Source organism: Carettochelys insculpta, chromosome 3, assembly GCF_033958435.1.
Source record: "Carettochelys insculpta isolate YL-2023 chromosome 3, ASM3395843v1, whole genome shotgun sequence".
In the NCBI taxonomy this organism is placed as follows: Eukaryota; Metazoa; Chordata; order Testudines; family Carettochelyidae; genus Carettochelys; species Carettochelys insculpta.
In genome coordinates, this window is record NC_134139.1 from 46937844 (window position 1) to 46965484 (window position 27641).

The following is a 27641-nucleotide window of genomic DNA, read 5'->3' on the forward strand; positions in this document are numbered from 1 at the left end:
ATTCCATAGAGCTAAATTAACTCTTGATACACCAGACAACAACTTCTTTGTTGTTATACCTTCTACTAATGAGAGAAAAGTGATTTGAACAGTCAGGTTTTGTTAGACAAAGCTACCTCTAGGTTTCTCTCTTAGCTGTGTAGCTTTCACTTCTGAACGCTAATGCAAAGTCACATGGAACAGCTCTTGAACAAAATGGCCTCTTCGCCCTTGCATTACCTTGGAGGCTTCACCTTCTACAAACAAGTATTAACCTTGAATCAATCTACTCCACTTGGTTACCAAAGGGATCTGACAGTTCAGAGGTTAATGAACAGGTGAAGTCAGTATTATGAGTTCTGGAAAATCCCAAATGGGATACTATATGCTGTCTCAGTGGATCTAAAAAACAACCATGAAAAATAGTTGACTAGACGACAGCACTTCTGCAATTAGGAATTATCCACAGTGAAGGAAGGTGCACATTAAATTAACAGATTTCACTGAAGTAGAAAGTAGAATCTGTAAGACTTTTGCAATATCCTTCCCTCTGCTGTGTAAAATAACCTCTCATATATCTACTGTAATTTTAGTTCTAGCGCTGTTCACCAATACAGCAAACTTGTCTCACATTCTTCATCACTCCAAGTTAACTAGGCAAATTAAATGATGATTTTTAAACCTTTAACTAAGAGAGCTTTTTGTAGCTGGACCCATTTTCCTATCCAAATTTTATTTAAATCTCATCTACATGCCAAAAATGACTGTGTTAGAGGAACAATTCTTCAAAACCACTGTTGATAAATGTTTCATAAAATATGTATTTTCATTAATGTAAGCAAAGCAGAACTATTTAAAAATTAGCATTTTACAACCTTTTTACTCCATTTGCAAAGGTGGCTTAACTATGTACAATAAGCTGAAAACGTCTGAAGGATCAACTTTTAAAATAAATTTCCTAACATTATGATTTTACACTGCTGCCAGCAAATACATTTATTTATTTTATCTGCTGACTATTTCTAAGTTTTCACGTACCTTCAAAGTTATCATTAAATACACTATTTTGTCCAACTTCGGTGACGTGCTAAAGCACACATAACTTACAAGTTTCTCTAACAAGGAGTGGTAAGTTTCTACCTGCCCTAGACATAATGCAACACATGGAACGATAACTCTTGTGAGTAGCTCAACTTTGACGCTGGCTCCTGGAAGCCCTGGGATGCCATAAAACGCTGAAGCAGTCACATGATTTCAGAGGGAAACAAAAACATTCTTTCATACAGGAAAAGATTACTATACTGCATGCCTGGAGAGCAAAGTTCTCATCTCAGTTTTTTCACTGATTGCTGTTAATATTTTTGAACTCTTCGCAATCCTCATACTGAACCAAGACTTCATGCCACTATGTCAGGGGGAATTATCATTCACCCATTTCACAGATAGATATCTGAGAGATCACACAAGGTCATTTCAAGCACAGCTAGGAATAGAGCCCAGAAGTCTAATATAACAGAGCCAAATACACTTTTTCCCATGCAGCATTTCAGAAGCAATATGTCAGATCAGGTTCTTAGTAAACTGTACTACACCAACGTGGCTTGGTGTTAACCTCTAGTGGTTACATGTCATTTAAACTCATACTGTTGCTACTAGTTCTACATGAAGATTTCTAGTTCTTTATCTTAAGTGGTAGAAGATTATGCTCTTACATTTAGCAGTCCCAGGTCCAGTCCTCTCAGATTATCTGGAGGTATTTTTATATTTGACTTTGCTGAGGATAATTCACAGATTGCACGGCTACCAAAGCCAGAAACAGAAAGCAAAATGCTGATGCTCATAATTATACCGTGGTCTCAAAACTATTTGCAAGGTGTGTGTTGTTTCCCTATATAGACTGTTCCACACAAAGAAAACAGCATGCTGTTTTCCTCCATCAGTTACTCCTAAACATAGCAGGAGAGGTCAGTGCTGTGAATCTGAAGTTTGTCAGACCCCATAAATAACCCATGGGGGTGAAAAAATACATACAGGAAGTTCCTAACTTATGAATGGGTTGTGTTCCAAAAGTTTGTAAGACAGTTGTTTGGAATCTGGAATGCATTTTCCCAGAGAGACAACGTTATAAATGGCAGTTAGGTTTGCAGGTTAGCCCACAAAAGCCTATTTTAACCAATAATGAAGCTGAAATATTGTGTAGCCACGAAGAAAAATAGTAGAAATAGTTTTTTTATTTAACCTTTTATTCTGCTGCTTGAGGAAAGGCAGGTTTAATTAGAGGAGGAGGACAAGGTAGGTGGAGATTCTGAAGGGGACTCTGAGCATCTCCCAACCAACTCTGTGGCTAGACCAATCACCTGTCAGCCTCCAAGGGCAACAAGTCTCCATTCACCAGGAGGCAATGAGTGGCACAAGTGCTGGCTGAAGAACTCCAGATGAGCAGGAGCTGGCCATGCAGCTGGCCTTTGGAGAGAAGCAATGGTTTGCACTGCAAACCAACACTTCTATCTGGTGTCTGGCTGTGTGACCATTCCATGCTCCCCTGGAGTCCTCTGGCCAGCACTCGTGTCGCTCACTACCACCTGCAACTCTTGCCTGCTTCCCTGAGGTTGCAGGTGAGCTTTTGTTTGCATATGCAGATGCTTGTAAGTTAGGGAGTGCCTGTATGTACAAAAGTTAGTGAAATAACCCTAGCGCAACTATTAACCTGATTTTACATTGCAAAATGTATTTAGAGTGAATTTTGGTGCTATGTTAATATTTGTATTATTGTTGCATTTCTGGCATTTGTATTTTTACCTTTAAGAACAGGATGTGGTACTCTACTGTAGAGTCTTTCTTACTGAGACCAAGGAGCAAGAGTTTTCACTGTGGATCCCAGAGAGGGAAAGCACATGTCTGTGTAAACTCTGAAAAATTCCGAACTTGTAATAAACATATCTTTCAGAAAGCAAATATCAGGGAACTGAATGTCTCAAGTCATTGCTAATTTAAAAAAAACAAAAAACTTTGCTTATAGTATTTACTGATTTCCTTGGATAAATTTCTGGGTTTTGAAAAGCTAGTATTCACGTTTTGATTTTTCACTCAATTTTGGCTTTTTCTGAACCCCATAAATATTTTGGGTAAGAAACACACAAAGCTATGCTGAAGGGCCAGGATGAGAAGGTGAACAGAAGGCTGCACTCCAGGGGTACTGGAGTAACTCACCCATGGACTGAGCTCCCTTCTGACCCTAGTCCTTCCGCATGGCTCTGTCCACTTCCCAGGGCTACTGTGAAGGGCTGGGTTCAGGAGGGGAATGGATTAAAATGTTTCAGTCTATAAACATTTGGTGCCCCTTATGAGATGAGATTGGTGAGTTTCAGTTACAGCTCCCACATAAACTCACCACTACAATTAACAGTAAGCGCTCCTACAGTGTCTAGCAAGACCCACCCCTAACATGAGCTAAGTTCTTGTAAAAGGCTCCTGGAATAGGGGAACAACACTTCATAAATCACTATACAGTTGCAACAGATGACAACATTGAGATTGTCAGGCAGGTACTGGAGGTTGGCAGGGGAGTTAAAAATAATCAGACAAGCCAAAAAATTTGATTAATATTTTATTTCAATTGCATGATTTGGGGGCTAATATTCTGAGTTTTTTTTTTTTTTAAAAGGATCTGGCTTGTAATTTAAGTTAACTTTCTGGGGATGTCATGAATGAATACAGGGAAAGAGTTAACCCTTAGAGGGTCCTCTTTTTGTGGGGGGCAGTCAGGTAAGCCAATAGGAAGAAGAGAAATTCTTTTAAACTGAGAACAATTGCAATCTAAGGGGTCTTTGTCTGGGTCTGCAACTGAAGCCCGGACACACAAAAAATGCTTGAACAAATTCAGTAAATCTCCTGGCTGTCTCATAAGCAGCACATAGGTATGTAAGTACAAAGGAAATGTTTAGTTAGATGAGATCAGGTTATGGTTATTTTGGAACTGGCGAATTCTCAAGCTAGGTTGATTTTTTCCTCCCTGTACTCAGTGATTTCTAAGCTGAATCCCAGGAAATAATTCTCTGTGCTGCAACCAGAATGTTTTATTACAGCTAGCAACAAAGTAGGCATATTTACTTTCTGGATATTTTTTCCATCTTTTGTTTTTGTGAATAAATTACTGTTTTTAAGGCAATGATTTGATTCCTGTGTCCTAGAGAAGGGTCTGTCTATATTCATGTCTTAGACTAAAAGGTCAGCTATCAGATTACAGCTCTTTGCTTCCATGCTCTCTCCTCAGGGAGGGTTAAGAGCTTGGGGTTTATCCCACAGGGAGACTCCCAAGTGTATATTCCCGGGTTTAAGGGTTTTTTTTCCCCTCACGTGGGTGGTAGCAGTTCTACCAACCCAGGGTCAGGTAATCTGTGACCTTGGGGAGCTTTTTTAAGCAGGGCCCATAGACGCAAGGTGTTTTTCAAGGTTTTTGCAGCCCCACACATTCTGCACTCAAGAGTGTCAGGGTAGGGTGGCAGCCCTGACAGGAGCTGGCCATAATGAGCATTTGATGCACTGAAATTGTGCCAGTTTTTAGCAGCTAACAAAAAACAAACCAGCATTTGGGTGGGATGCTTCCAAGGAATAGCCCATGTAGCAGAAATTGAAAGAGATGATTTAGTAAGCAACGTTCTTCCCTTTGAATTGGAACTTAGGAACTTCGACACCCTGTATGACTATTAACAAATCGCTTAGTATGAACTATAAAAACACTGTTTTGATTACCTACAACTATTAAAAATATCCCATGGAAATATTCCGAAAGCAAGCATGTTAACTTAACTTGTGCATGATGATCAAATTGCAACATGGGAAATTAAATTTTACCTCCTTAAATTCTCCCAACAGTTTTAGCTGGACATGGTATTTCTTTTCACTTCCTGTCCTGGAGAGCACATTTTGAAACTTGTCCAGCAGAAGATGCTCTATGAAAAATGTATGACCACATAATCTTCACAAAAAAATCAATACTATCCCCACTGAAATATAGCCAGTCTATACAACTCAGCACCTGGGATGCAAAATTAATGCCAGATCTCCAGCTTGCATCAAAACCTAAGTTTCATTATCCATTTACCCCTGAAATAAACCCTGTAGTTTACTCACAGAAATCAATAAAATGGTCTTCATTAATTCTTATTCAACAATTTACAGTAAAAGGAATGTATTGTTTGAAGATTTGTTGTTCTACATCATAGCAGAGGAACAATGACCACAGATACCTCACTTTCTAGGCAACTGAATGAGAGCTGGAGGTTTTACTTGTTTCTCTTCCCCTTTCAATGTCATTACTCAAATACACAGGAGCTTGAGATTTAAACTGATAATAAGGGCACTGAAGACAACTGACGTTATCAAGTCCACAGAGGGAACTGCTCGAAAAATAGAATGGAGCAGTTCTCCTCCTCCTCAGTATCTCTAAGGTCCTCTGTAAGAGCTTAGCCATATGTAAGATAATTAAAACTTAAAACAAGGGTAGGGAAGATACATATGGAACAAACTGACCATCTCTGATACAAATGAACGTTAAAGGTATAAAAGTAGCTATCCAGAGTTCATTCTTTATCTTCCTTTTTTGAATCAATTATACACAATAAATGTGTTCGGTGTACATATGAAGATTAGGGCAGGAAATTACTACAGTTCCGAATAGACAAACAGGGAAATGTTAGAAGCACTTATGCTTTTCAAGCTAGTTTAAATTAAGAGAGGTAGAGCAAAGCTAAAGTTGAAGTATCTAACTCAGAATCAATCATCCACAGACACACATACTTATACTTCTAGCAGCCATAGAAGAGACTGTCCCTTCTATTCCTTACAAAAAGCTTGTCTATGGCAGGAGTTAGCTACCCCTGGCAGAGGTGCCAAGCGTGACATGAGAGCCGATTTTCATCAGCATGCAAAGCGGGAGCTCAGCCCCAACCCTCCTCCCTCATGCAGCTGGGAGCTTGCTCAAAACCACTTGTGAATTCACAAAAAAACAGCTAATACTACCAACCACCACCTAAATGGTAAAGGTCTGCATCTTAATTTATTAATGAAGATGTTGTAAGCAGGACTATTAGGCCGTGTCTACACTAGTCCCAAACTTCGAAATGGCCACGCAAATGGCCATTTCGAAGTTTACTAATGAAGCGCTGAAATGCATATTCAGCGCTTCATTAGCATGCGGGCGGCCGCAGCACTTCGAAATTGACGCGCCTTGCCGCCACGTGTCTCGTCCCGACGGGGCTCCTTTTCGAAAGGACCCCGCCTACTTCGAAGTCCATCAGCTGATGGGAATAAGGGGACTTCGAAGTACGCAGGGTCCTTTCAAAAAGGAGCCCCGTCAGGACGAGACGCGCGGCGGCGAGGCGCGTCAATTTCAAAGTGCCGCGGCCGCCCGCATGCTAATGAAGCGCTGAATATGCATTTCAGCTCTTCATTAGTAAACTTTGAAATGGCCGTTTGTGTGGCTATTTCGAAGTTTGGGGCTAGTGTAGCCGTGGCCTTAGTGACTTTAACAAGTATCACCAGCACTTGGACCATACACAGAGGTCAAATATTGGTACTCTGCCTTGGAAATGTTACTGACCCCAGTCTATGGCATGCCCTTTCGTATCTCCATTACCTGTGTACTCCTCCGTTCATTAGTTTAAGCTCTGACATAAAATGTAGCTTTGGTTATCTGGGATGAAGATTGGGGTTTGGAGCAGACCAATAATTCATTACAGTTCAGACTCTATACAGGTGAATGGAAAGCAATGGGCACTGGTACAGATACCAGAAAAATGTTAAGATCCCCTGATCTAAGCACTGGGAGGCTCAGTCTATAGGTATCCCTTTGTGAGCCCAATATGTAAGTCCTAATGCAAAGGTTATATTTAAAATGAACATGTAATTGAAAGTATGTCTGTCCTCTGCTTCCCTGTAGCCTGAAGGAGTGTTTAGCACCGGGGCTGAATTACATTTCTGCATATTAGCTGGAGCCTCTCTTTTGGGTATTATAGGTGCATTACTATGGGTTTTTGTATAATGTTGCAAATCTGTTTCTCTCCCAATTCACAAACACTGACACATCCCTTTATATGAGGCAACATGAGGACAGCAATTCAGGAAAATGCTGTTAATAATAATGTGGTCTGTATTCACAGAGCACTCAACTCAGAGTTCAGCAGCATTATGGCTTCAGTGTGGTTGCAGTGCACCATTTAATCAACAACTGTGTCTCAGCAATGTCATACTATGACCTGCAATCTTGAAGTGAAAATAACTGTACCTACTAAAATACAGTTCAAAATTGTCAACGTTTTCCATTCAGCTCATGGTGAGGGAATAGTGCAGCACACTATCAAGCTGAACATCTAGGTCCAGGGAGTGACCTTGAAGCTCTTGTCCCTAAGTCAAATGGAGATTGGTATGTTGCAGCTACATTCAACTCTGTCTATGGGAAGAAGGTGGCAATAGGCAAGAAATGATGTTTGTACAGAATCCTCTCTAGGCTAATCAACAGAGCATTACTAATTGGGATAATCAGAAACCACACATTTTGCTCTTCTGGCTTAAGAAATTTGGGAAAGGAAAAAAAGCTAAAATAAAAGAAAGTACATTGACAACAGATACTGCTTCACATTAACATGAAAATCTTTATTCAGTTTTAATTTTGTGCTATATATTTATTAAGCAATATCATTTGTCAAACCTGACAAAGAAAGGGAAAAAACAGGTTTTTTTCCCTAGCCCTTTATTTAAATATCAATCACATAAGAGAGAGAAGCTCACAAAGTATGGAAGCAGCAGCAGCAGCAGCTTTAATATGACCCAAGAATATTCTCTACAACATAAAATAAATGGGTCGGCAGCGTTCTCATTTGAGAAGGGATAGGAACATATGTTATAATTACATACCAAAGAATGTGTCTTTTACCTTGAATAATAGCTAAGAGTATTTCACACTAGTGATCGTCTATAATAAAACCTATTCCATCAACTAATGGTTATATATTTTTATGTTAATCTCAGTTAGATTATTTAAATACTATTAACACAAAAGCTACTTACAGTAGTATTAATACAATAGGGAATTAATAACTTAAGAACCCAGTCCTTCTCCCAATAAATTCAGTGTATTTTGCTCCCCTTGAGTTTCTCATTAGGTTAATAAGCAGCACTCTTTCCTGCCTTAATCGTGCATTCTTCCATGCGGTAAGAATTTATCTTAGATATAAAATCATTAAATACAAAGCTTTAACAATTCACTCCAGCATTCTGATTTTTAAGTAATATTTTCAGCTCAGGGGTATAAATTAAAGTCTATGTTTCATTTGCTCCAAACTGCAAAAAATGTTATTGCCTGACACTGGAAACATGATATCCTTCCAAGCGAAGCAGAATGGATTCAAAATGCATGGTACATCTTGGTAAGGGACAAACTATCCATGTCTGAAAGATAAATACCAGCAATACCCAGCTATATTCAATAAGCGTAAAGGCTCAAAAGGCTCCTGTGAACACCGTTCAACCAATTACATTGACAAAGTTTGCTTTCATGTAAGTAATCGCAAACAATCCCGTAAACACTGGAGAGATGGTTCCGAATGGTGAGTGATGGTGCAGTATTGCAACCATAGTTAAGGTTTCACAAAGAGTTTGGACGGAAAATTAAACTATCTAAAATCTACTTAAATTAGGATGTAAAATCCTGTTTAATGGGTTACCTGGTTAAACGCTATAGTTAGCCAATTAAATGGATTGGGGGGCACCATTAAAATTTTGGTGGGAAATACAGGAGAGGCACACCTCCTGAGTGCCACCAAGAATCACTTACTGTATTTTTATAACATTGTCAAAACTGAAGCTGAGACATATGGCACTGATAACATACTTTATGATGGCAGAATGCCTAAAGTTCTTTTTGTACAGGACTTGAAAAGATGCTCCTCTAACCCAAAGTAACACAGTGGTGTTTCTGGTCCTTTTGTTCAAGCAGTAAAGCTTCAAATGGGGTATGGGGACAGAAACTGGGATGGAAAGTGGTGAGAGCAAATGGGGAGAGAAGAAGAGCTTAAAAGGATAAAGACCTAATATACAGTTTTGAAATTTTATATATTTCACACGATAGTTTCATCTTGATTAACTATAAAGTAACTTTATCAAGATGTAGATGTCAGAAGATAGAAAGGCTACTGTAATTGTTTTGTTTCCAAAAATAAGAAACTGGAGGTGATGACTCAGATCATAAGTTTGAACTTATTTTTAATTTAACTGATGGATGAATGAATTTTGAGTGATTGGATGTATTAGGGTTTTTTCCAATTAGCTATTTTTCTATGATTTTAATATTAAACATTTTGTAAACTGGCATTGTATCATTTAAGACTTTTTACCCCAATAAGATTGTACTAGCGTCTTCAAAACTAGACTCATAATTGAATTTTTCATATTTTTGGGAGGTCACAGGTATCAGTTTCTGCATGCAAAACTCTGAACATTTTGAACTGCTAATTAAAGCAGAACTTTTTCAAGTTACTGGTACATAAATATAACCTAATTAAAGTCTGACTGGACCAGGCAGTATTGGTCAAAGATAATTCTCACATCTGATTTGTCTGAAGGCCATCAAGGGAAGTGCAGTGTGGGACACAGGGCCAGGTTTCCAATTTGGAACAGCAGCCATGTGCCTAGCAATGATGGCATTGTAGGGATACTTTACTTCACTAAAACTATGTGAAGCATGAAGGTCAGCGATAGCTGAGGAGTGGCAGGTGAAGACGTAAATATGGTCCAGGTGGCACAACCAATGAAGTTTGCAAACTATAAGGATCAAGAGAAATGCCAAGAAACCTTGCCTATTGCGTCAGTGAGCTCTCTGAGGGAAAAGTGACCTTCTAGAACATCTAAGGCTGGCCACCTTGTAGGGAAGGAGACACAACATTAATAAACAAGCTACCTTAGTTTGATAATAAGTTTTCTTGATTTTATTTTCATGTGTTTTCATAAAATTTATAAAAAACATAGTGAGTTACATTTATTTCCTCAAGCAACATAGATATATAAGGGTCTGGGATACATGCCAGCTGGTCAATATAAAAGCCAGACCAGCTCATCATAATTATTCTTTAGTGCTTGCAAGCAAGCAGAGATAGGCTTGAGAAATAGGGGCAGAACATGGCCTACTACTGCTAGAGAGAACACTCCCCTCCAGAATCTGGAAATGAAATGAGAATTTCCCAGTCTCAACAATCCTCTGCTGCCAGAACACAACTGTGAAACCCAACAGAAAATTGTTTCTCCCTCTGCCACTAGTGAGTGGTAGACAGAAAGGTTGGCAATCTGCTACCAGATACTCCAACAGCTCAACTGGCAGAAGGTTTGTACTGTAGTTAGGGCTCCAACTGGACTATAACCCAGGTTGGGGTCAATATGGCTCACCATCACAGAATTTCAGAGTAAGGATCAGTTTGTTGCTTATTTTTAATAACCTTTGGGAGGAAGGGGAATTGTATATATTTCCTATAGCTTGCAAAGTCAAGCATTCATGTTAGCAAATGGAAGAATTAATGTTGCCTGTACAACTTAATTCCCGCTCCTACCTTTGTGCATATGCATTATGATGCAGTCTTTAATTATGAGATCACATATTATTTTTTCACAGATTTCCTGCTTCATTTAATGGATAGAATGGATATTGTTCTGGGAATGAAATCAGGTCTGTTGCCAAGGAGGTTATTGTCCATAAATTGGAAAGTGTGAGGGTAATGTGGCAAGGAACATTAGGAACAGAGACTTTGAGTCTTGCAGTTATGGCACTAGAATGCCATCTTTGAGAACTGGATTTCGACTTTGCTTCTGCCACAGGTTCCCATGTGATGCTGGAGTTGTTTAAAACTATTTTTTTTTTTTACTTATGCCCTCTAGTTCTGCACCCTTCATTTTCTGGGTGCTCAGCTTGAGGCACCTGGAGACAAAGTGGTAGAAGCACTGAGTGCTCACAAATGCAACTGAAGTCAATTAGTAGGACACCGAAAATATAAAGGATTATAAAAATACTAAATACTCTGAAAAAAATCAAACCCCAAGTGTGTGCGTCAAGCTGAGCACTCAGAACTAGCCACCACTTTTGACAATTTTAGCATTAATCTCTGTCTCGGTTTCCCCCATTTTGTAAACCAGGAATGAAACCCCCTCTCTACCTCGTAGGTGCGTTATAAAGATAAAACTCTAATGAGTGTTTGTGAAGTACTTAGGCTGCATCTACACATGCACGATCTTCTGGAAGAAGTCAGCGCTGTACTGGAAGATCGCTGGTGTGTCTGCACATAAAAGGCGCTCTTGCTGAAGGAATCCAGAAGAACTTGCCGCCTCCTCTGGATTATGTGCTCTGCTCCCAAATCAGGAAGAGCACCTTCTTCTGGAAGATTCTTCCAAAGGAAGGTATGTGTCATGCTTGGCAACCTCTTCTTCCAAAAGAATGGTCCGCCATAGCAGCAGCCAGCTGGAGAGCAGAGACACTCTGAGAAGTCTCAGTGGGGCTCTATGGTCTCTGTCTCTGGCCACTTTTAAAGCTGCAAGGACGCAGGGACCCTGTGACAGGAAACAGAGTGTGGAGAGACAGGCAGCATGTACAGGGCTGCAGTTCACACTTCACAAACATGCTGGCAGTGACCACAGCCCAACGGATGGCCAACAGCCAGCCACCCTGCATTCCCCAGTGCACCCCCAGGGAGCCAGCCAAGGGCAGCCAGGACCCTGACCAACCCACAAAGTAGAGGGCCCTGTCACGGATAGAGTCAGAGCTCCAGGACATCTTGGGGCTCTGGAAGGATGAGGAGGCCCTCTGGGACACCATGTGGCACCAAAGGAACGCCCCTGCATTCATGCGTCTTGCCAGTGGTCTGGCTGCCTGAGGCTACCCCTCTTGGACCCCCAACCAGGTGCAATGTAAAGTAAAAGAACTCTGGCAGGGCTACCTGAGGGCCTGGGACAGCATCTGCCAGTACGGGCAGGCCCCAGCCAGTTGCCTCTACCTCAGGGAGCTTCAGGATCTCCTGGCAGGGGATTACACCTCCCCGCTCTGCCCCACCGAAAACACGGTGGCACCAGAGCCCACTGCCACACTGGAGGGGGAGGCTGCTCCACTCAAAGAGCAGCCTGGACCAGCCCCAAAGCCCAGTGCTCTACAGCTGGTGGGTCCCATCTGGGGATGAGTCCTCTGAAGGCTTTCTAATCATCCTCCAACCAGGCATCTCCAGACCTTCCCAAGGATGCCTCACGTAAGTGCATGCCATGGTGCATCCCCCAGAGAGGCATATCCGGGCCCCCATGTGATGGCCCAAACCCTGATGTCCCACCTCGGAGTGTGCCTGGGGCCACAGGCACACACGCAGGTGATAACCAGCACCTGCCCCTGTGGAGAGCCCTGCGAGCTGCACACATACACTGTGGGACCTCGGGGTGCATGGCTGTGCCCAGCCCACCCACCCCCCAGGCAGGGACTCCCCTGTGTCTGAATGCACTCCTGCTTGTCCACTAGCCTATTCCAGGGGTGGGGGTGGGGCACAGCCAGCACCATCCCCAAGGCCACGTGCCGCATGGGCCAGCATGCCGGGAACTCAGGCCACCACTACGGTGGCATCCCCAGGACATGCCTATCCCTTGGGTCGGGGTGGGAGCAGCTGCCCACGGGGGGGCATGGGAACCAGGGCCAGGAGGCATTTCTGACCCCACTTCATTTCCCTCCCCCATCCCCCATGTCTTACAGCAGCACCCTCCAAGGGTCAGGAGAGCTGTGCCAGAAGCCTGTGGCCCACTAACCCTATCTAGGCCAGAGGGCCCACCAGTCCTGGAGCCAGGCCTGGAACAGCCCTGGAGCCAGGCCTGGAACAGCCCCAGCACCTGCAGCCTGGTAGGCCTGCATCTGGAGGTCCAAACACCAGGGCCACAGTGAGGAGGCCACAGCGAGGAGGCCACAGCTTATACAGCCACCCTCCAGTAGCAAAACACACTTGCCAAGAGGTGGCTGGCCCTGGGCAAGGCCGAACTTGTGGCAGAACGCATGGGGGGAGGTTGTGGGAATGCTCCATATGGTGTGCAGGGCCTTCACAGAACTGCCCCCACAGCCTCTCACCCATGCACCTCCAGCTGCTTCTGCCCCTCCACCTGCTCTCATCCCACCCAATGCCCCTGATGCCCTCGCCACCATCCTTCCAGCGGGCCTTTCCGTGGCTGCTCTGAGGATCCTTAGGACCTGGCTTGTGGCCACAGTGGGCCCTGTGGAAGGACCTCCACCCTGCAAAGCTTCTCCACCGCTCCCCCCACTGAGGATGAGGCTGTTGCCCTGCACCCTTACCTCCCAGTGCTCCCAACCCCTTCGGTGTCCCAATGGGGACTGCGCATCCGGGGCGAGAGAGGAACCCACAGGTACCAGGGTTCACAGCCCTCCATCCAATTCCTTGAGTAGGGCTCCCTCCATCCCTGTCCCTGACACCCCACCCAAGCTGGAATGTCTCCCATTCCACAACCCCCCATGTACATAGTTTGGAAGCCCTAGTTACAACATACACAAAAAAGCAGATCGAAAGAACAAACTGCTCTGTTGACAGAGCACAGCCAGACTGCTCAGCCCTCTCTTGACAGAACAGCTGACTGGCAGCTCTGCAAAAAGGGCTGCCCGGTGAACCAGAAGTCCTGTCTGTTGACAAAGGGCCCCAGATCATTTACATGGCTGTTTTGCCGACAGAAAATTGTTGAGCAAGGTGTTATAGTTGAATGTGGAGAGGTATAATACTGCCAGCTGATGCGCCAAATTTTGTCAACTGTCTGTCAACAAAGCACATTTTGCAAGTAAACACTTTGCAGGTTTTTCCAACAAAAGCCCAATTTTACCAGAAAAACCCTCAAGGTATATAGTTTAAAAGGCCTAACAGTCAAATACATTGCCTTGGTGTAAAGTTTAAAAGGCCTAAGATTCAAATATACTGTCTCGGAAAGAAACTTTATTTTTTCTTAATTTAGTGTTTATTATTGGTGTTTATTTTCTTCTTTGTTTATTTGGTTGTTTTCTGAATGGAGTTTGGAAACAAAATGTGATGAATTAGCAGGCAGTGTTTGGGGACTAATAACTGCTCCATTTTTTGTATCCATTCAGTGATATGGACAATAAATCTAACCATGTGGGAATAAATTAAAACTTTAATTGTGCAAAACATGCTATAAACAGTCTTACCTATTTAGAAGACTAAAAGTAAAATGTTCAGTATTTGGAATTTTTTTTTAAATTCTACTTTCACCCACTTAAATATTCAGAGCAACAAATATGTGCAGCTTTAAAATGGACAACTTTCCCACAGCTTATATGGGAGGCAGGACTCCAGAAGGGTGGTCATGAGGCAAAGAGCAGAGGAAGATTAGGTAGGAGAAGGATTTTCCTGGGGGGGCAGTCAAGGGGTGGGGAGCAGGGTGTAGTCAGTGGATGAGGAGTGAAGGGGTATTGGATGGGGGCAGTCAGAGGGGAAAGCAAGGTGCAAAGCCTTCCTCAGTTGCCCATACCTGACATCCATAAAATTTTGGTGCCCAATATGGCCCTCAGGCCAAAAAGTTTGCCCACCCATGTTTTATCCTATAAATACAGATTTAATGAGAAAGACTAGCATTCTTGAAATTGAAGGTCCTGATCCAAAAGGGAATTGGAGGGGATGATGAGGGTATTTTAAGGAAACTGCAGCATTGTCACACTTACTTCCTTGCTGCTTTCAAAACTGGGTCACTGAAGGGCGGTGACTGTAGGCAGGGCACCCAGCTCTGAAGACAGCATACCACCAGCAGTGGTATACAAGTAAGGGTGGCAATACCATATCATGCCACCATTATTTCTGCACTGCTGAGTTCAGAGCTTGGTGACTGAGGAGTGCTGGGTGCTGACTGAGAGCCCACTTCTGCAGGCAGCACCACAGAAGCAAGGGTGCCATACCATACCATACCATACACCAAACTTAATTCTGTGCTGTTGCTGGCAACCACACAGTTTTCAGAGCTGGGATCACAGCCAGCAGCCACCATTCTCCAGATGCCCAGCTTTAAAGGCAGTGCCACTTCCAGCAGCAGCACAGAAGGGTAGCAGTACTGCCACTCCCTTCCCCCCTCTAAAAATAACTTTGTGAACATTTCTACAAATATTTTTTGACTCGGCATCTTTGCTTTTATAACACCATGAAATTTCAGACTTAAATTGGTGAAATAATGAAATTTATGATTTTTTAAAATACTACAACTATGAAATTGACTACAGTGGGCCATGAATTTGGTAGGGACCTATATGCTTGTGCCTCATAAATGTGGACATAACTGCTTTTGATCTCTGAGAGAGCAGTGGTAAAGAATGGAATGTGTAGCAAAACACCTGGGGCTAAACTGTGAATTTTAATGACATGTCTCTCTTTTTCAGAGCAATGACAGACACAAACAAGGAGTACAGACACTAAAAACATTACAGGCAGTTTTCCCAACGAAATTAGAAACTGTTCACTTTCCTGTCAGAAATGCAGCAGTTTCACACAGCACATAATTTCTATAAATCTTCCTGTGATTTGAGAGGAAAAGAGCCACAGTTCAAGGGCTGCATTAGCTCTCCTGCCAACGGACACTCCAATCCCCACCCCGCTGGAAATATTAAGAAAAAATACTTTAGAAAATGAAACCTTATCACTTTGGTGTTTAAAAGATGTTTCTGTAGAAAAGTGAACTGTATTGAACTATTAAATCTTTGCTATTTGACAAAACGTTTAATTTGGGGGTTTGATCCTGTTTGAAAATAATGAATATGTCTAGCTACCTATAAATTATAATGGTCTTGCTTGTATTTTTTTCCAAACTCCTCTAGTCAAAGTTGGCCATATTCCATTTTGCTCAAAAATTGCCAGGACAGCAATGCAGTGAAGGTCTGATGTTAAAACTTTCCTTTTTTTTTTAATAATACGTTTGTTTCATGTTAATGGGACTACAATAAATAAGTTATTCCCATAACTGCAAGGACCAGAGTAGTCTGTTAGACACTTAGTAGAATACATATCTATAAACAACTGAATGGATTGACACAAGCCAGCTGTAGCACAATCCCTTCAACTTGTACCTCTCACCCAAAAAATTATTTAATGCACATGCAACCGTTACGACTTGTACACTTCATTGCAGATAAAAATGCTTCTGATATTTTCCTAAACAACTGCACTGCATTTTACTTCTGCTACTTTCATTTGTACAGCTGACACATTTCATTCACGTAACTGGTGCCACTGAGTACAGTCTGGGGAACTTCTAATGCCACAGCTCAGTAACTGCCTCACAACAGTACTTGGGACACGTGTGCCAAAGCACAAAAATGTGCCTATTGTAGGTCCCTTTTTAAGCCTTAGAGTTCTAAGAGCGGCAGTAAAATGGAGACAAACATTAGCTGTTCTTGGGTATAAATTCTAATCCCCTAAAAACAGTGACCAAAAATATAATCTAAAAAGTGGAAGAGGAGTGAATGAGACGTATCTTTCAATAGTCCCTTTCCACTTTACTATGTAATGCAAAGTTTTGTTTGCCTTTTACAAAATGGGTTAATTACAAAGAAAAATAAATCTGATACATATAAAAATAGGTCCAAGACAATTTTAGGTTTCCTTTTTCACATGGGTCAGTTTATGGAAGACTACCACTAGCAGAACTACCTAACTCATATACTTTACAACTATTTAGAAGCAAGTAGCATTCACATTCTGATGATTACCTTCCTTATCATACAAAGACGCTCCTGTTTTAGAGATGCTCTTCATCTTATATCACGTACAGCTGAGAATACAATGGCATTAAAAGGTCATTGTGTGTTTGTTTCTCACTAAGAAAGGAAACAGTGTCATTCACAATCATCTAAGCTTCTTTTTCATGGCTACTCTGTCAAAAGCTCAATCCTTCAAACTCACATAGTTTACCCAACAGACTCATGGTAAAAAGAAAAAAGACCGAGAAGAGGGAAAAGAAGCGTTGCTAGTCTTAACCAATAAGCAAAATGGGCAAATTACACCTTTAAAAAGGGATGAAGCTAGAACAAAGGTGAAAAAGCTTCTCTCATCACAGAAATCAACAAACAGAATGTTAGGAATGGTTAAAAAAGGATACAGAATAAAAGAGGATAACTTATGGCTTCTATATAAATCCATGGCATGTTCACATCTTGAATACTGTGTACAGATGTGGTCATCTCATCTCAGAAGGATACACTGGCATTGGAAAATCCTCAAAAAGGACAACAAAAATAATTGGGGGTTTGGAACGGATGCCATGTGAAGAAAGATTAAAAATACTGGGACTTTCGAGCTTAGAAAAGGGGAGATTAAGGGGGGATATGATGGAGGTGTATAAAATCATGACAGGCATGGAAAAAGTGAATAAGGAAAAGTTAATTTACTTGTTCCCATAATATAAGAACAAGGGGCCAACAAATGAAATTAATAGTAGCAGATTTAAACTTAACAAGAGGAGGATTTTATTCATGAAGTGCATGGTAGGCTTACGGAACTCCTTGCTAGACTACACTGCAAAGACCAAGACTTTACCAGGGTTCAAAAAAGAACTAGATAAATTCATGTAGGTTTGGACCATGAATAGCTATTAGCCAGGATGGTGTCCCTAGTCTATTTGTTAGAGGCTGAAAGACAGGAGACAATGACTCCCTGTTCTGTTCATTCCCTCTGGGGCATCGGGCATTGGCAACAGTTGAAAGACGGAATACTGGACTAGACTGACATTTGGACTGACCCAGTATGACCACTTATGTTCTTGCAACTGTACACAGGAGAAAATACAATTGGAAAGGGAAAACTCAGTGTTCATTTTAACCCCTGGTGCAAAGATATGAAATACCTCATAATGACATGAACCACATAAAATCCTTACACACAACTCAAACATTTAACACTTGCAGACAAAACATATCTAAACCTGTAAATATTGCACAGAAGCAAATATATTTTATTCTATGCAACTGATTCAGATACAAGCAGCATTGTAATAAGTGGCTTCATTAACCTTATGCATTCCTCCTAGTATATTCACTAAACTGCTTACCCCAAGCCTTCTTAATCCTGCTTGTGCCGGGATCATTTGAATGAATGAAAACACTGATGCAGTTGTGTGATGGTTCCGTACAGTGTATATAGTAGAGGCTGAACCTCTCTCATCCAGCACCCTTGGGATCTGACTGGTGCCGAATGAGAGAGTTTGCCGAACCACGGGAGGTCAATATTGTCTAGCACATTAACAACACTTCCACTACTTACTGAGCTCTTAGGGTAAGTAGAGCTAAATAACAGCACACAACACTGAGAGCCAGGACTGGTGGCAATAAACAAACTTTATGGAACCATGGGAAATAGGTGGCCGTTCAGCTAACTAAAATCATGCCGGATTACATATATTGCTGGATGAGAGAGTTCTGTCTTCGAGAGGTTCAGTCATTAGCTGTACACTATATATAACTTTCACCAAACTGTGCAACTGATATGGTTTGAAGATATTTAAACAACTAAGCACCTGTACACAGAGAAACTTAATTAAGGGACAGAGACTGGTGTTGTCTTCCATTTAAGCCAGAATGATGAACTTGCACATAAAGTAAACAATTTAAAAGAAGTCTTCATTTCTAAAATTAGATTAATTTCCAAAATTAAAATAATAAACCTGCCAAATACAAGCGATAAACCCAAATCAGGCAATTTGTTCAAATCTGAATGTTCATATTCTGTATGAAAATGTATGGGTTGACATTTCAAATCCTCAGATCTGATCCTGCCTCTGTAGGTTTTAGGTAAGATGCCAATATAGAATGGGCCTTTTCTGATCACCTTTGGATATTGACCAAAAAAACGAAGTCCTGTAACACCAGCTGATCTCATGACTTCTGCCTTTTGGGTGCAGGAATCTCATAACAGTTGCTAATGAGATTCCATTAAATCTGCACTAAATCCCGGTCCTAGTTCAGCACTAGGTGAAACCTTATCCTACACGTAAAACCTCCACTGAAATCTGATACAAATGCATAGAGAAGATTATACACAAAACAGAAAATTTTATGTGTGTACCAGCACAAAGTTCATGTACACAAAGCCTATGTACACTACAAATAAAACTGATGGATAAGAAGTTTATGTGCATGGCATACAGCACATAAAATTTCTCTGCTGGTAACAAATGGCACATAAATTTTCAGTTACAAGAAATCACGACTTCAATGACTCAAAATTCAGACATTAAAACGCACCCTAGGGCATACATGTTGCACCAGATTTACTAAGGAAATACTAAACATTGTCTTGTTAGACACTTTTTAAGTTATCAGTCAAAAGGAAAGGCTAGATAGCCAAGAACATATTTCTGCTACAAAAACGCAGAGTACAAAGGTGAAAATTCATAACGATTGGCGGGCTAGTATAGGGGGTAGAGGAGTGGTGTGCAGACAGACAAACCAACCAACCAACTAAACAACTCGCCATCAAAACCAAACCCATCCAAGAGTCTGTGTCCTATTTTAAGTCCAGTTTTGAATACAATTGTAATGATGAAACTGGCATTAGGTTCTGTTAATTTAGGTATTATTTCACATTGGCCCGTATTATCACTGCAAAAGATCCAGATTATTGTAAATTATATTAAACAGGCAATAAAATCTGAGGACAGCTACATGGTGACAAATTTTTAAAGTGCTTGCATACACACACTAGAAATCTAAATAATAAGATTGGTGAACTAGAGTGCCTTATATTAAATGAAGATATTGATCTAATAAGCAACACAGAAACTTAGTGGAATGAGGATAACCAAAGAGATATCGTAATACCAGGGTACAAAATATATCAGAAGGACACAGCAGGTCATGCTGGTGGTGGATTGACACTATATGTGAAAGAAAACATCAAATCAAATGAAGTAAAAATCTTAAATGAATCAAAATTGTTCCATAGAATCTCTATGGGTAGTAATTTCATGCTCTAATATGAATATAACAACAGAAATATATTACCAAGCAACTGACCAGGGTTGTGACAATTACTGTGAAATGTTAAGGGAGATTAGAGAAGCTATGAAAACAAAAAAACTCAGTAATATTGGGGGGACTTCAATTATCCTCATATTGACTAGGTACATATCACCTCAAGATGGAATGCAGAGATAAATTTTCTTGTCACCTTAAATGATTGCTTCTTGGAGCATCTGGTTCTCGAACCTACAAAAGGCAATTCTTGATTTAGTTCTCAGTTAAGCACAGGATCTGATCCAAGAGGTGAATATGGCAGGACTGATTGGCAACAGTAAGCAAAACATAATTAAAGTCACAAGCAGTCCTGTAGTGCTTTAAAGACTAAAAAAAAATTATTTATTAGGTAATGAGCTTTGTGGGGAAGACCCACTTCATCAGATTTTGGAGCAAAAATGGAAATACAGGTTGTATAGTGGGAGAGGGAAGAAAAAAAGGAGGGGAGAGGGAGAAGTCACCAATCAATAATAGGATCTATGGAAAGAGAAAATTAAGTGGGATTGGTGCCATTCCTGAGAATATCAAAGGTGGGGAAATTATCCTTGTAATGTGTAAGATAACTGAGTTGAACCCCAGGTTAAATGTGTTAAGACTTAAGATTAAGACAACCTGTTGAACCCCAGGTTAAGGCTGCGTCTACACGTGCACGCTACTTCGAAGTAGCGGCAGTAACTTCGAAATAGCGCCCGTCACGTCTACACGTGTTGGGCGCTATTTCGAAGTTGAAATCGACGTTAGGCGGCGAGACGTCGAAGTCGCTAACCCCATGAGCGGATGGGAATAGCGCCCTACTTCGACGTTCAACGTCGAAGTAGGGACAGTGTAGACGATCCGCGTCCCGCAACGTCGAAATTGACGGGTCCTCCATGGCGGCCATCAGCTGGGGGGTTGAGAGACGCTCTCTCCAGCCCCGCAGCTCACTGGTGGCCGCGTGGAGCGGCCCCTTAAAGGGCCCCTCCCCCGCCCTGACTGCAGGAGGCTGAGGGAACGTGCAGGCTCCTGTCTGCACACGCGGTGCAGAGCCTGCCCAGCCCTCAGCCCCTGCAGCAGCCATGGCTGCCCAGCAGCCCCCCCAGCGCCCCCAGGGGACCCCCCCCAAGGGCAGCCAGGGCAGCCAGCAGAGCCAGAGGACCAAGCAGTCTGGGAAGCGGCAGCGGGGCCCCTCCTGGACGGAGGCCGAGCTGCGGGACCTGCTGGGGCTCTGGAGCGAGGAGGAGGTGCTCCAGGTAGTGGGGAGCAAGAGGCGGAACGCGGATGCGTTCGCTCGGCTGGCCGAGGGCCTGGCCACCCGGGGTCACCCTGCCCGCACTCCTGACCATGTCCGCAGCAAGGTGAAGGAGCTGCGGCAGGGTTACTCCCGGGCCCGGGATGCGGCCAGCCGATCTGGGGCCGCCCCAGTCACTTGCCCCTTTTACAGGGAGCTCAGGGACATCCTGGGCCCCCGGCACACCTCCTCCCCTCCGGCCACCCTTGACACTTCGGCTGACGAGCCCCAGCAGGCCCTGCAGCCGGGCTCCAGCCCGGAGGTAAGCCCCGCACCCCGGGGGTCCCCCCCGGAGGCCATCCCCGGGACATCACGGCAGGGGGAGGAGGAGGAGGAGGAGGGGGGCTCCTCCTCCACTGATTCCAGCCTGCAGATCCTCCTCCTGCCATCCCGGAGCAGCAGCAGGGCCTCCGACCCCCGGGGATCTCCGGACCATGGGAGCGGACCCACAGGTAGGTACCCCTCTCTGGTGGATACCCCGGGGCTGGAGGGGCGGGGGGAACAGAGATGTGTCCAGGGCCCCCCACACGCTCACATGGCCATGGCCCCAAGGACACCAGGGACAAGGCCCTCACAGCACTGCAGCCAGCAGCCCCTGCCCCCCGCCACCCTGCATGACAGTGCCTTGCCCCATCCCCAGGCCAGGGGGGAGCGGAACCTCGAGGGGCCCCCGGGCGGAGGGGGTGGGACACCCCGCAGCACCAGCAGGCGATGGAGTGGGGGGAGTGCCAAAGGGAGACCCAGGCTACAGATGAGCCACCCGAGCCGAGGAGCTCCCAGGGCCAAAGGAGGATCCTGGCGCTACAGCTGGCAGGTGACACCTGTGCCCTGAACAAACAGGAGGGAGGAGCCGAGCTGGCTTGGAATTGGGGGGCGAGGGCGGGGGCCACAGGTAGAGGCTAGGGGAAGGGAGAGCTGGTAGGCAGCCAGCCAGAGGAGGGGGAAAGCTGCATCGCAGAGGGGCCCCCCCTTGGGGTCTTCTCCCCACGACGAGTTGGAAGGACTGTCTCTTCCGACAGCTGGTGCTGTCACTCCTGCCAGAAACTGGCCAGCTGTGGCCTAAGAAACCTCTCCTGCTCTCAGACCCTGCGGGCTGAAGTGAGAGTCGCTCCCACCAGGGGACGGGCTGCAGGGCAGGGGGACCCCTGAACCCCATCCATCACAGCAGCATCTCCCGGGGACGGGGATGGGGAACCTGCAGCACAGGGCGGGGGGGAACAAAGGCCACGGCTCGGGGACGACACTAACGCCTGTCTCCATTCTTCTTTCCCCCCTCCTCTCCTGTGTCCTGCACCTGCACCGGCACCATCCGAAGGACCGGAAGAGAGCGCCGGCGAGGCGTCGGTCGTCCCGGAGAGTCCTCCGGGACCCTCGCTCCAGGGAAGCCCCCCGGCCGAGGAACCACCGGCCCCGCGGAGGGCAAGACGGCGGACCCCGCGCCTACTGCCGGCGGTGGCCACAGACCCCCAGCTGCTGGCCATCCATCGCCGGCAGCTGGAGGTGTCGGAGCGGCAGCTGGAGGTGTCGGAGCGGCAGCTGGAGGTGTCGCAGCAGTACATCCGGCTGCAGGAGCAGGCGCTGGCCTGGCGCCGCGAGTCATGGGGGGCCCTGGTGGACACTGTCAACCGCCTGGTTGATTTCCTGGCCCCCCATGCCGCGCCAGCCGCGCCACCACCCGCCATGGCCGCTCCTGCAGCCCCACCACCAGCTGCTGCAGCCGCCGCCGGCCCGTCCGCCGTCGCCCCACCACCTCCCCGCGAGGGCCACCGCACCGAGGGACCCCTGGAGCCACCCGAGACTCGCCGGCGCCGATATCTTCTGGTGGAGCCCGCTCCCACCCAGCCGCGGACCAGACTGCAGGCCCGCCGGAGCTCCCGGCCCGGAACGCCCACTGGGGGCCTGTAGGGGGTGAGGGGCCCGGGACGTGGCCCCCCCCCCGATGGACAGACTTTGGGGACTGGGTGGGTGGGTGCTGCCCCTGCTTGCCCCGTCCCCCCTGTAAATAGTTCTCCCCGTTCTCCTCCCTGCTTTTTGGTTTCCTTTTGTGGATGGCGCACCCTGCTTGGAGTTTATTGTTGTACATAGTTTTATTTGTGCCCATCTTGCTTTTGTTACATGTTTGTCCCTCCTTTTTGCTTTCCCTTTCACATGTGTATATTTTTCTATTTCAAAAAAAAAAAAAGGTTCAGCCAAAGAAAACATTTACGTTCACCCACAAGTTCGATCTGTCGTTTCTCCTGGACAAGGGGGGGGGGCGGTGGGGTGCCCCATGGTGGTGTGGGCGTTGAGGCAGGAGTGTGGGGGAGGAAGGGGCGGGCAGTCGGGGGCCTGGGCAGAGTTCACCCCGCGGCCTGGTTGTCGAAGTGGGCCCGCAGGGCCTCCCGGACCCGGGTCCCCTCTGGGTCCACCTGCCGACTGGGGGCAGCAGGTGGCTGGAGGTGTGCCCTGCCGGCCTCGGCGGCCCAGCCCTGAAGGAAGGTCTCCCCCTTGCTCTCGACAAGGTTGTGCAGGGCGCAGCAGGCACCCACAATCTGGGGGATGTTGTTGGGGCTGGCATCCAGGCGGGTGAGGAGACATCTCCATCGTCCCTTGAGGCGGCCGAAGGAGCGCTCCACCACCTGGCGCGCACGGTTCAGGCGCGCGTTGAAGCGCTCCTGGCTGGCGGAGAGGTGGCCCGTGTAGGGGCGCATAAGCCACGGCCGGAGGGGGTAGGCCGCATCCGCAATCATGCAGAAGGGCATGGTGGTGTCCCCCAGAGGGATCTCCCGCTGGGGGATGTAGGTCCCCGCCTCCAGCCGGCGGCACAGGCCTGAGTTGCGGAAAACCCGGGCGTCGTGGGTGCTGCCAGGCCAGCCCACGTAAATGTCCTGGAACCGTCCCCGGCTGTCCACCAAGGCCTGCAGGACGACTGAATGGTAGCCCTTCCGGTTCACGTATCGGCCTCCGCTGTGGTCCGGGGCGCGGATGGGGATGTGGGTCCCATCCAGAGCCCCGAAGCAGTTGGGGAAGCCCAGGGTGGCAAAGGCGGCAATGGTGGCATCTGGGTCCCCCAGCCTCACGAGTCTGTGCAGGAGCATGGAGTTGATGGCACGCACGACCTGCAGGGAAAGCACATGGGACAGCCCCAATGAGGGGTGAGAAGGGTGTGCGTGGCCCTGCCCTGGCCCCCCTGGCCCCCCTGGCCTGCCCTGCTCTGCCCTGGCCCCCCTGCTCTGCCCTGCCCTGCCCTGGCCCCCCTGGCCTGCCCTGCTCTGCCCTGGCCCCCCTGCTCTGCCCTGGCCTGCCCTGGCCCCCCTGCTCTGCCCTGGCCCCCTTGGCCTGCCCTGCTCTGCCCTGGCCCCCCTGCTCTGCCCTGCCCTGCCCTGGCCCCCCTGGCCTGCCCTGCTCTGCCCTGGCCCCCCTGCTCTGCCCTGCCCTGCCCTGGCCCCCCTGGCCCCCCTGCTCTGCCCTGGCCCCCCTGCTCTGCCCTGGCCCCCCTGGCCTGCCCTGGCCCCCCTGCTCTGCCCTGCCCTGCCCTGGCCCCCCTGGCCTGCCCTGCTCTGCCCTGGCCCCCCTGCTCTGCCCTGCCCTGCCCTGGCCCCCCTGGCCCCCCTGCTCTGCCCTGGCCCCCCTGCTCTGCCCTGGCCCCCCTGGCCTGCCCTGCTCTGCCCTGGCCCCCCTGCTCTGCCCTGCCCTGCCCTGGCCCCCCTGGCCTGCCCTGCTCTGCCCTGGCCCCCCTGCTCTGCCCTGCCCTGCCCTGCCCTGGCCCCCCTGGCCCCCCTGCTCTGCCCTGGCCCCCCTGCTCTGCCCTGGCCCCCCTGGCCTGCCCTGCTCTGCCCTGGCCCCCCTGCTCTGCCCTGGCCTCCCCCTGTGGGTTCTCTTACCTCCATGAAGACGGCCCCGACAGTGGCCTTTCCGACGCCAAACTGCTGCCCCACGGATCGGTAGCTGTCCGGAGTGGCCAGCTTCCAGACAGCGATGCCGACCCGTTTCTCCACGCTGAGGGCACGCCGCATGGCAGTGTCCCGGTGCCGGAGTGCGGGGCTGAGCCACTGGCACAGCTCCAGGAATGTCTGTCGGGTCATCCTGAAGTTGCGGACCCAGTGCTCGTCGTCCCACTCCCCAAGCACCAGGCGCTCCCACCAGTCGGTGCTGGTGGGGTGGCTCCACAGCCGCCGGCGTGTGAGGCGGGGGGTGGGGCGGGGTGCTGCAGGGGGAGGGGCTGAGCCCTGCTGCCCCGGGGGCATCTCCTCCCCTGGGGCAGGAAGGTGCTCAGCTGCCCCCAACATGACAAGAGCCAGGGCAAGCCCTGCTCCTGCCAGGAGGGCTGGCTGGACCTCTAGCTGCTGCTGCTGCGGCTGCTGCTGCTGCTGCTGCTGCTGGGGGTCCATAACTGCGGCGCTCGGGGTCTGTGTGCCTATCTGGCTCGTCAGACCGCGTGCTGTGCAGGCTGAGTGTATGTGGGAGGGGCCCTTTAAGGGAGCGGCTAGCTGTTGCCCCGGAAGCGCTAGTCCGCCCTGTGACCCTGTGTGCAGCTGTGCCTGGCATCCCTATTTCGATGTGTGGTACTTTGACGTGTAGACGTTCCCTCGCTGCGCCTATTTCGATGTCGGGCTGCGCAACGTCGAAGTTGAACATCGACGTTGCCGGCCCTGGAGGACGTGTAGACGCTATTCGTCGAAATAGCCTATTTCGATGTCGCAACATCGAAATAAGCTATTTCGAAGTAGCGTGCACGTGTAGACGTAGCCTAAATGTGTTAAACTTACAAATTAATTCCAATTCAGATGTCTCCCTTTGTAATCTTGTGGTCAATTCCTTTTGTAACAAGATTGCTACTTTAAGGTCCATTACTGTATGTCCTGGGAGAGTAAAGAGTTCCCCTACAGGTTTATGTGTATTTCAATTCCCGATGTCTGAATTACATCTATTAATCTTTTAGCGCACAGACTGTCCAGTTTGGTGAGCTGTCGGCTGCCATGGCACCAGATGCCACTGAGCTGGCTCCCCAGGACAGGCAGCCACTGCTGACCTGGGGCAGGGCTGCCAGCTGCCTGTGGCAGGGTGTCAAGAAGCCAGCTCCCCAAGGCGGGCTGCCGGCTCCCGGTTGCCTCGGGGCTGCGGGAGATTATCCATCTTCCAATTATCCAACATTCTGTTTTATTCCACACCACCCTACTACTACCACCCCAGAAATCAGGGTTTTACTGTAGTAATAGTAAAAGCACATAGGGATATAAACATTGTTATTGGATCAGACAAACGGTAAAACAAGAGGTCTCAGGTAGAGGCCAATGACACGTGCATCAGAAAAAAGTAAAGACACTGTAAGGGAAATATTGAAATAACCAAATCATAGGGGAAGTTCTTTCCAGAGCTAGTCAGTTTGTGGCTGTCTTATGCTCTGACACGTGGCACTTATATCTGTTAAGTGAGCACATGGATGGGTTTCATTCATATCATGGTGGACCTGTTCTGATGGTGGGGTTGTTTATGATTTTTGAAAATTTAAACAGAAAAAGCATGAAATCTGACAGCTTCCATCTTGAGAAAAATGCAATGTTTGTTCATAAACTATGTTCTTTTATTGTGATCAGATTGTATTTTAGTGGCTGTATGCAATATATAGTTTTGCACAGCTCTCTTTTAACAAAGACCTCTTCATATTTGCAGGTGAGAGGTGACAGCAAAATAGAGCCACTAAAGAACGTCTTCAGTCCACAGCACTGCAGTTATCAGTCTCATTGACAAAACCAGCGTACGAAGAGAATTGTTTCCCGGAAGTGTGTCAGTAAGTAATACTGCATTCTGTGGTTCTTGGATGAGACTAGAGAGAATAAACCTAATTTCAATGAGATTTCCTAGACCAAAAGAATTGTGCAAAAAACTATGTCCTGCTTTCAAGGATTTATTTATAACCTAATATTGTTAAATTTTCAGTCACAGAAGATGTCTATAATGCAAGTGCTTATGCTATGTTTGCACCAGTAATTATGCTGATTAGTCTCTAAGAAGAGCTATTAAGAGTGTCTGACTGAAGTATTTCTTGATTCTAAATTGACTGTGATGAACTCATTGACTCAGCAAGGCTGGCCCACTTTTTCCTGTGGAGAGTAAATTGATGAGTTAAAATATATAAAGAAAGATAAAAGCAGCATCACTGTTATAAAGATATCATTTTATCTCAAAATAGCCTTTCATTCTATGTGCAGTTTTAAATTTTAAATGTCCATCTTTGATTTGTTTTTAACTTCAAAGTTCTAAGAGAGTGTATTCTACCCCAGTTTGAGGTTAATAAGAAAGCCAGAGTCCAGACACTATGTAGGGTCATATACGGTGTAG

At 46.4% G+C, this 27641-nt stretch overlaps 1 protein-coding gene across 1 annotated transcript in view; it reads right to left on the reverse strand.

Annotated features, from left to right (window-relative positions):
* BTBD9 (BTB domain containing 9) overlaps positions 1 to 27641 on the reverse strand; it is a 319222-nt gene that overhangs the window by 146444 nt on the left and 145137 nt on the right. The gene's annotated exons all lie outside the window — the stretch shown is intronic.